Source organism: Equus caballus, chromosome X (assembly GCF_041296265.1).
Source record: "Equus caballus isolate H_3958 breed thoroughbred chromosome X, TB-T2T, whole genome shotgun sequence".
NCBI classification, from domain to species: Eukaryota; Metazoa; Chordata; class Mammalia; order Perissodactyla; family Equidae; genus Equus; species Equus caballus.
Genome location: NC_091715.1, coordinates 88,406,341 through 88,421,059, shown reverse-complemented (window position 1 = coordinate 88,421,059; position 14,719 = coordinate 88,406,341).

The window sequence follows — 14,719 nt, the reverse complement described above, 5'->3', positions numbered from 1 at the left end:
ACATGTTTTCTGTCATGATAGGTTAGTTTGCATTTTCTAGAATTTTATATAAAGAAAAACATTCAACATGTATTTTTTTTTTGCCTCGATACTTTCAGTCAGCACAATTATTTTGAGATTCATCCATATTGTTGTGTGTTGCAATAATTCATTCCTTTGTATTGCTGAGTTGTATTCCATTACATCGGTATAAAACAATTGGATTATCCATCAACCTGTTGATGCACATTTGGGTTCTTTCCAAGTTTTGATTATTACAGATAAAGCTGTACAAATGGACAAGTATTTTTATAAACATATACTGTCATTTCTTTCAGGTAAATACCTAAAATAGGAATGGGAGAATCATAATGTAGGTAAATGTTTAACATTTAAGAAACTGCCAAAATGTTTTCCAAAGTTGTTGCACCATTTTATATCCCAACTATTAGAGTATGAGAGTTCTGGTTGCTCCACATCCTCACTAGCATTTGGTATGCTCACTCACCATTTTAGCCATGCTGGTATGAGTTTAGTAGAATCACACTGTGGATTTAATTTGCATTTCTCTAAAGAATAATGATATTGAGATTCTTTTCATGTGCATATTACAGGTGCATATTATCATCTTTAATGAGATATGTTAAAATATTGTGCCCATTATTTTAAAAACTTGGTAGTTTTCTTGTTTTATTTATTAATTGCAGTAACATTGGATTATAACATTATATAGCTTTCAGATGTACATCATAATATATTTTGAATTCTGTGTAGACTACATCATGTTCTGCACCCAAAATCTAATTATAGTCCATCACCTCACATGTGAGCCTACTCACCCCTTTTGCCCTCCCCCCCGCTTCCCCTATGGTAACCACCAGTCCAATCTCCAATGCTATGTGTTTGTTTGTCGTTGTTTTTGTCTTCTACTTATGAGTGAGATCATATGGTATTTGACTTTCTCCCTCTGACTAATTCCACTCAACATAACAACTTCAAGGACCATTCATGTTGTCACAAATGGCCAGATTTCATCATTTCTCATGGCTGAGTAGTATTCCGTTGCGTATATATACCACATCTTCTTTACCCGTTTGTCCATTGATGGGCACCTAAGTTGCTTCCATGTCTTGGCTATTGTGTATAATGCTGCAATGAACATAGGGGCGAAGATATGTTTATGACTTTGTGTTTTCAAGTTCTTTGGATAAATATGCAGCAGAGGGATAGCTGGATCATATGGTAGATCTATCCTTAATTTTCGGAGGATACTCCGTACTGCTTTCCATAGTGACTGCACCAGTTTGCACTCCCACACCAGTGTACCAGGGTTCCCTTCTCTCCACATCCTCTTCAACACTTGTTATTTCCTGTCTTGTTGATTATAGCTGTTCTGACCCGAGTGAGGTGATACCTCATTGTAGTTTTGATTTGTATTTCCCTGATAGCTAATGATATTGAGCATCTTTTCGTATGCCTGTTGGCCATCCGTGTATCTTCTTAGGAAACATCTCTTTTCAGATCTTTTGCCCATTTTGTAATTGGGTTGTTGGTTTTTTGTTGTTGTTGTTGAGCTGTATGAGTCCTTTGTATATTTTGAATATTAACCCCTTATCTGATATATGGCTTGCAAATATCTACTCTCAAGTGTTATGTTGTCTTTTCTTTTTGTTGATGGTTTCCTTTGCTGTTCAGAAGCTTTTTAGTTTGATGTAGTCCCATTTTTTCTTTTGTTTTCCTGACCTGGTCAGACATGGTACTTGAAGATATGCTGCTAAGACTGATGTCAAAGAACGTACTGCCTATGTTTTCTTCTAGAAGTTTCATGCTTTCAGTACTTACATTCAAGTCTTTAATCCAGTTTGAGTTGACTTTTGTGCATGGTGTAAGGGAATGGTCTGCTTTCATTCTTTTGCATGTGCCTGTCCAGTTTTCCCAACACCATTTATTGAAGAGACTCTCCTTTCTCCATCATATGCTCTTGGCTCCCTTGTCGAATATTAGCTGTCCATAAATGTGTGGGTTTATTTCTGGGCTCTCGATTCAGTTCCACTGATCTGTGTGTCTGCTTTTGTGCCAGGACCATGCTGTTTTGGTTACTATGGCTGTGTAGTATATTCTGAAATCCGAGAGTGTGACAACTGTAGCTTTGTTCTTTTTTCTCAGGAGTCCTTTGGCTATTTGGAGTCTTTTGTTGTTCCATATAAATTTTAGGACTCTTTGTTCTATTTCTGTGATAAATGTTGTTGGAACTTTGAGAAAGATTGCGTTGAAGCTATAGATTGCCTTAGGAAGTATGGACATTTTAACTATGTTAATTCCTCCAGTCCAAGAGCATGGAATATCTTTCCATTACTTTGTGTCTTCTTCGATTTCTTTCAACAATGTTTTATAGTTTTCAGTGTACAGATCTTTCACCTCTGTGGTTAAGTTTATTCCTAGGTATTTTATTCTTTTTGTTGCAATTGTAAATGGGATTTTAGTCTTAATTTCTCTGTCTGCTACTTCGTTGTTAGTGTATAGAAATGCAACCAATTTTTATACATTGATTTTGTATCACGCCACTTGACTGTATTCATTTATTGGTTCTAAAAGTGTTTTTAGTGGATTCTTTAGGGTTTTCTATATGTAAAATCATGTAGTCTGGAAAGAGTGACAATTTCACTTCTTCTTTTCCCATATGGAACCCTTTTATTTCTTTTTCTTGCCTGATTGCTCTGGCTAGGATTTTCAATACTATGTTAAATAAGAGTGGTGACAGTGGACATCCTTGTCTGGTTCCTGTTCTTAGAGGGACAGATTTCAGTTTTTCTCCATTGAGAATGATATTGGCTGTGGGTTTGTCATATATGGCCTTTATTATGTTGAGGTATTTTCCTTCTATGCCCATTTTATTTAGGGTTTTTATCATAAATGGATGCTGTATCTTGTCAAATGCTTTCTCTGCATCTATTGAGATGATCATGTGATTTTTATTCTTCATTTTGTTAATGTGGTGTATTACGTTGATAGATTTGAGGATGTTGAACCATCCCTGCATCCCTGGAATGAAACCCACTTGATCACGTTGTATGATCTTTTTAATGTATTGTTGTATTCGATTTGCTAGTATTTTGTTGAGGATTTTTGCATCGATGTTCATCAGTGATATTGGCCTGTAATTGTCTTTTTTTGTGTTGTCCTTGTCTGGTTTTGGTATCAGGATAATGTTGGCTTCGTAGAATGAGTTAGGAAGCCTCCCCTCATCTTCAATGTTTTGGAAGAGTTTGAGAAGGATAAGTATTAAGTCTTCTTTGAATGTTTGGTAGAATTCACCAGGGAAGCTATCTGGTCCTGGACTTTTATTTTTTGGGAAGTTTTTGATGGCTGTTTTAATCTCCTTACTGGTGATTGGTCTATTCAAATTCTGTACTTCTTGGTCTAGTTTTGGAAGGTTGTATGTTTCTAAGAGTCTATCCATTTCTTCTAGATTATCCAATTTATTGGCGTATAGCTTTTCATAGTATTCTGTTATTAGCTATTGTATTTCTGAGGTGTCTGTTGTAATTTCCCCTCTTTCATTTCTAATTTTATGTATTGGAGCCTTCTCTCTTTTTTTCTTGGTGAGTCTAGCTAAGGGTTTGTCAATTTTGTTTATCTTTTCAAAATACCAGCTCTTGGTTTCATTAATTTTTCTATTATTTTTTAGTCTCTATTTCATTTATTTCTGCTCTGATTTTTATTACTTCCTTCCTTCTGCTGATTTTGGGCTCTGTTCGTTCTTTTTCAAGTACCTTTAGATGCACTGTTAGATTGTTTATTTGGGATTTTTCTTCTTTGTTGAGGTAGGCCTGAATTGCTGTAAACTTCCATCTTAGAGCTGCTTTTGATGTATCTCATAGATTTTGGCATGTCGGATTTGCATCTTCATTTGTCTCCAGGAACTTTTTGATTTCTTCATTGACCCAATCATTGTTCAGTAGCATTTTGTTTAATCTCCACATTTTTGTGGCTTTCTGGTTTTCTTCCTGTAGTTGATTTCTAGTTTCACACCTTTGTGGTCAGAAAAGATGCTTCGTATTATTTTGATCTTCTTAAATTTATTGAGTCTTGTTTTGTGGCCTAATATGTGATCAATCCTAGAGAATGTTCCATGTGTATTTGAAAAGAATGTGTATTCTGTGGTTTTTGGATGGAATGTTCTATATATATCTACTAAGTCCATTTGTCTAATGTGCCCTTTAAGGCCAGTGTTTCCTTATTGATCTACTATTTGGATGATCTATCCATTGGTGTAAGTGGAGTGTTACAGTCCTCTACTATTATTGTGTTACTGTCTATTTCTCCTTTTATGTCTGTTAATAATTGCTTTATATATTTAGGTGCTCCTATGTTGGGTGCATAGATATTAACAAGTGTTGTATTTCCTTGTTGGATTGTTCCCTTTATCATTATGTAGTGCCCATCTTCGTCTCCTGTTACAGTTTTTGTTTAAAGTCTATTTTGTCTGAATTAAGTATTGCTACCCCTGCTTTCTTTTCTTTGCCATTTGCATGAAATATCTTTTTCCATCCTTTCACTTTCAGTTTGTGAGGGTCCTTAGGTCTGAAGTGTGTCTCTTGTATGCAGCATATACATGGGTCTTGTTTTTTTATCCAATTGGCCACCCTATCTCTTTTGATTGGAGCATTTAGTCCATTGACATTTGAAGTAGCTATTGATAAACATGTATTTATTGCCATTTTGTTACCTTTTTTTTCTGGGTGTTTTAGTAGTTCTTCTCTGTTCCTTTCTTTTTCTCTTGCTCTCTTCCCTTGTGGTTTGATGGCTTTCTTTAATAATATGTTTGACTTCTTTTGTCTTACTTATTTGCTTGCTTATTATAGGATTCTGATTTGTGATTACCATGAGGATCCTATACAATATTCTATGTATATAACAGTCTATATCAAATGGATAGACTCTTTAGCTTGATTTCTTTCTAAAAGCTCTTTTTCCCTCCCCTCCTCCCACATTTTATGTTTTTGAAATCATATATAATCTCTTGTTTAGTGTGTGTTGATCCATTACCCTCTTATCATTGAAATCGATAATTTTAGTACATTTGTCTTTTAACCTTCATATTATCTTAACAGGTGGTTGATCTGCCACCTTTACTATATTTTTACCTTTACCAGTGATTTTATTGCTTGGGTTTTTTTGGATAATTTTTTTATCCCTATTTGTGGTCATCACTTTCCCACTTAAATAAGTTCCTCCAGCATTTCTTGTAGAACTGGTTTCTTGTTGACAAACTCCTTTAATTTTTGCTTGTCTGGGAAGCTCTTTATCTCTCCTTCCATTGTGAATGACAACCTTGATGGAGAGAGTATTCTTGGCTGTAGGTTTTTCCCTTTTAGCACTTTAAATGTGTCATGCCATTTTCCTCTCATCTGTAGGGTTTCAGCTGAGAAGTCCGCTGATAGCCTTATGGGCTTTCTTTTGTATGTCACTTGTGGCCTTTCTCTTGCTGCTTTTAGGATTCTCTCTTTATCTTTAATTTTGGACATTTTAATTAAAATGTGTCTTGGTGTGGGCCTCTTTGGGCTTATCTTGTTTGGAGCTCCCTGTGCTTCCTGCACTTGGATGTCTGTTTCCTTCCTTACGTTAGGAAAATTTTCATCTATTATTTCTTCAAAAGAATTTTCTGCCACTTTGTCTCCCTCATCTCCTTCTGGGACTATAATATGAATGTTAGCACGCTTGATATTGTCCCAGAGTTCTCTTAGACTGTTCTCATTCTGTCTAATTCTTTTTTATTTTTTCTGTTCAGCTTGGGTGATTTCCTCTAGTCTTTTGTCTAGCTCGCTGATCCATTCTTCTGAATCCTCTACTCTGCTATTGAGTCCCTCAAGTGAATTTTTCATTTGCAGTATTGTATTCTTCATTTCTGATTGGCTCTTTTTTATATTTTCCAGTTCTTTGCTGATGAGCTCACTGTGTACATCCAGTCTTCTCCCAATATCTATGAGCATCCTTGTGAGATTTTGTTTGATCTCTTTGTCAGGTAGGTTGCTTATTTCTGTTTCATTTAGTCCTTTTTCTGGGGTTTTGCCCTGTTCCCTTGCTTGGAAAGTATTCCTTTGCCTCCTGATTATGCCTCTTTCTCTGTGCTTATTTCTATGTATTAGGTGAGTTGGCTATGTCTCCTGATCTTGGAGAAGTGGCCTTATGTAAGAGATGCCTTATGAGGCCCAGCAGTGTTTTTCCCTCTTGTCACCAGTCCAAATGACCCAGGAGTGACCCCTTTGTGGGCTACTTGTGCCTTTCTGCTGTGATAGGGTTGTTCTTAATGCAAGTACCCAGGGAGTCTAGTTTTTCCTTCCCTGGCCAGCTGTTTGTACATCTGGTTTGGGGAGCCTCAGCACCATTGGCTACAAAGTCTGACAGCACATTCCTGTTGCAGTTTTCCTCTCAATTGGGTAGGTACTGAGTGTAGCTGGTTGCTAGGTTCAGGGGCTACAGTTGTGATAGGCCTCAGGCATACAAGGCTGTTGTCAGTTCTCTTAGGAGTGCAGCTGAGTGGGGCTGGCCTTAGGCATGGGAGCACTAAATGATTTCAGGCTTTGGAAGGTGATGCTGATCCTTTTCATGGCTATTTGTGAAGCACAGGTCTTCTACCTCTGATAAGCCTCATCCCCCACAGGACCACACACACTGTCAACACAGTCCTGGTCCGTGCACACTTCCCAGTCCCCTGGAGTGTACCCCGATGCCACACTGCAGAGGCCCCCACCTCTCCACCAATGCCCCCAACAGTTCATCTGGTCCTCACACACGCCCTGCCCCACAGTGGCAGACACACTTGCCTGCCAGTAGAGGATCAAGGCACCCAGTCAATGCAGGCCAACAATTAGCCTGAGGGTTTGCTGTTGGGTGGGGCTGGTCTCTAGGATGGGCTGCCTGCCCTGGCTGAACTGGATTAAATCTGTGCCCTAGTTGGTGTGGCAGATCCTTGGGCCAACAGGGCAAGGGAAGAACCTCAATGGCTTCCACTGAGGTCTGTGTCAGCATGCCTGGACCAGTTCAGAACAATGGACCCCACCAATGTCTCAGTCTCTGGAGAGGTCCCTCCTCTCACTGAGATTCCCCCAGAGCCCACCACGTAAGTCTTTTGTCACCAGAGGTCTGTCAGCCTTCTCTCTGGTGATTTTAGGTTGCTGAGACAGGTGAGTTTGTGCGTGGGCCCTTTAAGATCTGGGTCTTTTTGGCTTTCGTTGGATAGCTTTTCTAGGGGTATCCTCTCTGCAGTTAATAGCCAGTAAAGCCAGATAGTAAGACCCTCATCTCAGTTGTGCTGAGTCTGAAGGGTGCTTATAGCAGTATGGGCTCCCACTCTGGACGTCACTCTCCAGGGAGAGCTGTGTACCATAGGGTGGCTCCCACCTGGCCAGCTGATAAACTCTGCTGCTCCCGAAGGCGGCATTTTTCCTCTATAGCAGGAATTTCTGCTTCTTCCACCTTAGTCAAGACTGTCCCTTGTTGTGGGGTTCTTTTTATCCAGTTTTCAGTTTTGTATCCAGGGTAATTTTTCCAAAAATAGTTGTAACCTGGTTGTGTTCATGGGAGGAGATGCGTTCAGAGTCGGCTTACACCGCCATCTTGATGAGATCCAGTAATTTTCTTATTATTAAATTTTGAGAGGCCTTTATGTATTCTGTATACAAGTCCTTTATTAGCTATGTGATTCGCAACTACTTTCGCCCAATCCACAATTTGTATTTTCATTCTCTTAACTTTGTCTTTCAAAGAGCAGAAGATCTCAGTTTTGATCAAGTTCAATTTATCATTTTTTTCTTTTATGGATTGTGCATTTAGTGTCATAGTTAAGAAATTTTTGCCTAACTCAGTATCACAAAGATTTTCTCAAATGTTTTCTTTTAGAAGTTTTAAGTGTTAAGCTTTAGATTTAGATCTATAATTCATTTTAAGTTAATTTTTGTTTATACTATGAGGTATGGATTGAAGTTTTGTTTGCTTGGTTTTTTTACATTTTGTAAATGAATCTTAATTTGTTCCACCATCATTTGCTGAAAAGCCTATGTTTTCTCTACTGAATTCACTTTGCAGGTGGTTTAAATCTACCTTCTTGCTAATTTTTATTTGTCTCATCTTTTCCTTTGTTCTTTTTTCTTTTTCGCTTTTTTTTTTTAACTGAGTAACTGTTATGATTCTACTTTTTATCCTTTGTTAGCTTATTAATATGATTCTTTCTTTTGTTATTTTAGGGGTCACTTTAGCTTTTATGTGATGCTGCTTTAACTGACCATACTCTATGTTCAAGAGGTATTATACTACTTCATTGATTAGCCCGTTCATGGCAGACATTCAATAAATATTTGTTGAGCTGAAGAAAAAAAGAAACTTTTCTATCAGTACTTTAAAGATTTCTTCCACTGTCTTTTGATTGCATTGTTTAATGAGATATCTGCTACCCACCCCACCCCCCCGACGGCAGCTGTTAAGATTTTTTTTCCTTATCACTGCTTCTAAGCAATTTGATTTTGATGCCTTGGTGTTTTCTTCATGTTTCTTGTGTTTGGAGTTTTTTTACATTCTTTAATCTTTGGGATTAGAATTTTCATAAAATTTGCAAACATTTAATTCTTCAAATATATATATTTTTTGCCCTACCTCCTTTGAGGACTACATTTGTACATTTATTTGGCTGCTTGAAATTGTGCCACAGCTCGCCCATGCTGTGTTGTTTCCATCTTTTTTTCTCTCTGTCTCATTTGCAATAGCTTTTATTGCAATGTTTTCAGATTCGCTAATATTTTCTTCTGAATATCTAATCTGCTATTAACCCATTCAACATATTTTTCATTTCACACATTGTAGTTTTTATCACTAGCAGGTCAATTTGGGACTTTTAAAACCATATCTTTGATGTCTCTACTTAACAGATATAGTCTTTCCTCTAACTTCTTGAACATATGGAATACAGCCATGTTAAACGAATATTCCTGTCTACTAATATTATCATGAGTCACTTCTGATGTGGAATTGATTTGTCTCCTAATTACAGGTTATATTTTCATACTTCTTACATGCCTGGTATTTTTTTATTAGATGCCAGACATTGTAAATTTTTCCTTTTAGAGTGATGTATATTTTTGTATTTCTATAAATATTCTTGAGCTTTTGTCTGGGATAATTAAATTACTTGGACATAGTTGATTCTGTCAGGTCTTACTTTTAAGCTTACTTAAGAATTGCATTTATTTAGTTTGGGGTTATGTCTTTTCCAAGTACTACACAAGTCCTTTCTTAGTATTCTAACCAATGTGCCATGAGTTATGAGCTTTTCCACTCTGGCTGGTAGAAACCATCACTAGCTAGGCCATTCATGGTAATGGAATGATATGGTCAGACACACCATATGGGAAACACCAGTACTCAGTGAGTCTGGACTCAAAGTCACAAACCAGAAGCCCTGGAGCTCAATGCAGCTCAGAGATGTGTTTTGCTTGATCCACAAAAGATTTATTTTCTTTTCTGAATTCATTGACAATATTTTTAAATTGTAGATTTCAACTTAAAAAATATGTCTTCTCTTGAAAAATAGAAGAATGTATAACAGTTAATTCACTTTACTATAGAGCAATATTTGGGCAGGGCATCTCATTTCAATTTATTGATTCTTGTTTCCTTCCTGGCCTTTATAAGCATGTGAGTTTCTTACCACTGGTCTAGAAAAGAAAAGTGAGTTAATCATGATGGTAGTGCAGAACAGTTGGAAATAAGACTGTAAAGGCATGATTGACTCCAAGCATAAAGGGGTATATATAGGGGAAAGGTAGCTTAGCATGTATTGAGTGCCTATTATGTGCCAGGTGTTGTAAAATTTAGTCATCCCAACACATTATAACTTAAATATAATTATCGCCTTGTGGAGATAAGAAGAGTGAGACATGTAGTGGTCAGATAACTTATACAAGGCCTCTCAGGTAGCAAGTTGCTAAAGCAGGATTTAAACACTTGTATAACAACCCCAAAACTCTTCCCCTTTTGATGGATTCCCAAATCTGGTTACGGCAACAGATTCATCTGCTGGACTATAAAAATGCTGATTTCCAAGGACTGCCCCAGAGTCCGATTCAGTAATTCAGTAGCCCTCGCTAGAATCTGCCTTTTACAAAGCTTCATAGATGATTCCGATGCAGCTAGTCTACAGACTAGCATTTGGGAAACATTTCATGTTTCAAGTATTTGGCAGAACCTTTCATGAAGGAATCTGATTGCCAGACATTCTTTGAACTTAATCCTGTAGGTTTTGAAGAACTAAAAGAGATTTTTAAGCAGGTGAGTGGTATTTACAAATCTGTTTTTCAGAAATATCACCCTAGCAGCAGCCGACTGGAGGATAGATTAGAGGCCTGATACTGGAAACAAGCTCAGTAATAAGATTACTGCAGTAGTCCAAGCAAGAAATGATGAGGCTTGAAAGAAAGCATTGGCAGAAGGCTTCATTCTAGTCCTATCCTAAGGATTTATGTCATCAGAGACAAAATTGTGTTCTGGCAAGATCCTGTTGATACTCCACTTTAAAAAAATTAAGCCAGTAGTGCACTGGCGATGTCTCACATCAGCTTGTGAGAGCCCAATTGCACATGTCTTCAACTCTGTTTTCTGTGACAGGATGTTGGTGGTTTGAAATCAGCCATGGTGGAGGTATTTACACCATGGAAATCAGTAAACGCTACAAATAACTTTTTTTTTGGAGAGACAGCTGGTTGTTCAGTATTTATCAATACACCTCTGAATTTAAACTCCCTTGAACAGGCGCCAAAGTAAATTTTGGGATACTAAATCTTCAACTATAAGGAATCATGTTCTAATGTGGCTCAAATACTCTCTTCAATAAAAATATCATTTATGTTGAAAGTCCATTATGTACAAAATTATTAATTTTCCTATATTTAAGATATTTTATGCATTTACTTTTATGTGCCATCATTCAAGAGCTAGATTCATTCTCATTTTTCTTTAACGCAATTTTTATTTTCCCATAGATTTATAAGGCACTGGAAGCTTGTAGTTTTTAATATTATAGATAACGTTTTGTCCAAAGAAACTTGGAAAAGTTTTTATTTTTCACTTTTTTTTCTGTATCTGTTCTGAAACAGCACATCCAAGAGTAGCAGGGATATGACTCTACTACAACATTAGGATAGGGCTCTCCTACATTACAGAAGAGGGCAGGCTGTTCAAAATTAACGCTATACAAACATTTTCAGTTGAAAGAGCAATCACTGCAAATAGTAGCTTTTGTAAGTGAAATAACAGAGTAGTGTGGGGTTGTCATGAAATGTCTGTAAAACTGGCAAATACTGCCAGTTCACTTCCGGGGAGTTAATAACAAACTTTCTTTAACAGCATCTGCACTTCTTTGTAAACTATACCTTCTGAAAAATGATGTTTACCATTTCTTAGTTTTGCTGTGTAAACGTGCTGCTATTTCAAAAGTAAGTGAGATTTGTTACTTTTTGTTCTTCCTGTTGAACAAAATCTTTCTAAATGGTGTAAGTTAGGAATAAATAGCTCGAGGGATTATACATAATAGAATATCCAACTTCTTTCACACCAGGCTCGTTTTATTTTTCCCTTTAGAACAAGGTGACTGAGAATCCTAACTGTCTGAAAGGTGTTAGGTGATGGCAAAAGTTGCTGTTTTCAGCATATTTTCTATTAGAAAGTCCTACAATACTGTTCTTTATTAGCAGACCACATTCCTGGAAAAACGTCACTTTTTCCAACCTTTGAAATTGCTACCTGCCTGTGAGTAAGAGTTTCTGCTTAGCAAATAGTAAAGGAAGCTATATGTTCCTTATTTTGGCTACCACTGTTGATACTCAGGAAAACAGGTTGCTAGCCACATTGGTAGATAGAAGGGTTTTAGGAACTCTTTGGCTAGGCTCTCCTCCTCACAAATATTAAAAGAAAAAATGACATTGATGATAAGACAGTAGGTTCTTGCTTCTCTCATTAAAAAATCTATCTCTAGCCAAGTCCATCCCTATAAAGTACCAAGGATAAGATGAGATCATTCAAAGAATTTTTAGTGAATTTAACATTTAGAAAATTATACACATTTTAAAATGTAGAATCAAAACTTACTTCAACAGTAGTAGTCACATTTTAAGTAGAATACTTTTCACTGAATTGTCTCCTAATATCTCAAAAGGGTGTCATCAATGTCAACCCATAAACACATATTACTGGTATAAATTTTCAAGACAACACAAGGCCAAATATTAAATCTGCATTCCCTGGGTTATAACACTATTTTCCAGTGTTAATTATACCTCCTTACCTAAAAACATCATTCTCTTGTGGAATGGATATGACATAGAAGTATGTTAATCAGCTTTATGATACACTATACTATTCAGAATAAAGTATTATTATATTGCCTATACTCAATCATACAAAATGAAAAGACCACAAAATTAGTGTACATGAATTATGCACAGATCTGGATTTGAAGCCCAACTCTGCCTCCATTTAGGGGTATAATCTTGAGCTAGTCACTTTACCTCTCTGTATTCTCAGAGCTAGGTGCCTGAATTGCAATCTTGGCTCTTCTGTTTACTAGCTGTGTGTGATCCTTTTCTGTGCCTTTGTTTCATCAGCATAATTGTATTTAACACAAATAATTATTGTGAAGACTAAATGAGTCGTCATGTAAAATAGTAACATGCCTGGCACATAGTAAGTACTCAAAAGTCTCAAAATCTTCAAAAGTGGAACATTATTTTATTCAGAATAGCTAAAGTGTATCATAAAGCTGATTAACATACATTTATGATACAGAAGTTCCTAAATGGAATATTGGTTTTAGGTAAGTAGTATTTTGGTAAGTATTATTAATAGTAGATTATAGTTGTTATTATTATCTGAATTAGCTTGGCAAAACAAAGCTCTCCTTCTTGTTTTTGTGGACCATTCCTCTTCTTCATCCCTGTTCATTGGGGGTCAGATATACCAAAATGACAGTTCTGCCTAGGCTTTGTGAGATATTTGTAATTTACACAAATACCTGTGGCCTGTGGACAGGATCTAGTTTCAGAAGCGTTAGTAGGAGTTGGGTGGTTTAAGTGGGCTCACTGCCAGGCTGGAGAAAAGGCCCAAGACCAAGCAGGGGACTAGAATTTCAGGTAACTGGGTAGACTTTATAGGTTCGAGTCTGAAGACAGCTAGCTTTATGAACTGAGACAAAATAAGAGTGGAACAAAAGTGCTGACATTTAGGGACTATACAAATAACTAAGCATCACTCCTCATGGACTCCATATCCCAGGTACTAGTTGGCAGCTAAAACATTCAGGGGATGGGGATGGTAAACGAAGGCTGGAAAGCACGGGGGTTCAACACCTATGATTGGACCACAAGATCCTGAGGTTTATTCAATGGTGGGGCTAAAGCTATTTACATACTTTCTGCCTAGGTACTGGCAACAGATAGGACCACTCAACAAATATATTTAGAGAAGAAAATAAAGACAAGATAAATAAGATAGCAATTTGAAAATCCATTTCCTGGATCTCTTTGGCATGAGTTTACATACACAAGGGACCCATGAGATGCCACTTAATATATTCAAAATCCTATCTCTTATTCCCCAAAATGATGCTATCCCATTGTTTTATCCTATTTGGCCTATTTAAGGGTAAGTTGTTTCCTAAACAGCAATATTTTATGACCATACCTTTCTAGGTTTTCATCAAAAAATATTGTGCTGAATGAATTTAAACAAATGGAATCATTCATTCTCACTTGTCTATGTGGATCTCTGTGGACAGAAATTAAATTGGTTTGATATGATTGGCTTTTCACAAAGCTTGGTCAGTTTTTCCATAGGCCAAAGAATGTTAAAAAGGAAAAAGTACTAGTCCTTTTGCTAAGTGGTCCATCATAAGTGCAACAACCAGTGCAACAACTAAGACAAGCAAAGTTCCTCAGTCATGTGTAATTCAGTCATAATCACATCACTGAAGATACAGAGAAGATTCATAGGTGATAAAATCTTTAAGACTTTGGATTTGAAGTCTTTCTTAGTATTGTGATTTACATCTCAACTATATCTAAAAGTCAGATGGTACTTCTTAATGAACTATCTTTAATTTATAAGGCATTTACCAAAGGTAGAAAAATGAAAAGCATTTTTAATTATTTAATTAAAATATTGTCATTCCAATATATTTCATTAGGTGAAGATTCATGCATAATTTATATAGATAATTATGTGTATAAGAAAATATTCTTGACTTGTAATGAAGAAAATATTTTAAACCAATATTATATTAGATTAAATTTAATATGCTGAAATGATCTTATTGCTGTTTTACCTTTCCCTCAAAACCTGTTTTCTAAACAGACTCAAGCATTCTATTTCTAGCCAAGAAGGAAATTAAATATAAATCAAGACTCATACTTCCCCGAGATGGAGTAACAGGAAACAGATTTACCCACTCATCTGAAACAATCAAAAAGTTAGACAAAATATATGAAACAACAGTTTTCAAGGAAGGGGACATCAAGCAAAAAAGGACAATGATACTTGGGAGACATGAAACAAATGAGAGCTATAATTGTCTCAGCTTATTGTCTTGAGAGAATCTCCAGGTCATGCTACAAAGAAGGGGAACCCAGACAGAGTCCAGGAGACCCTCTGATTTGAGGATACATTGTTGAAGGCAAAGAAGACAAGGTGACTAGAG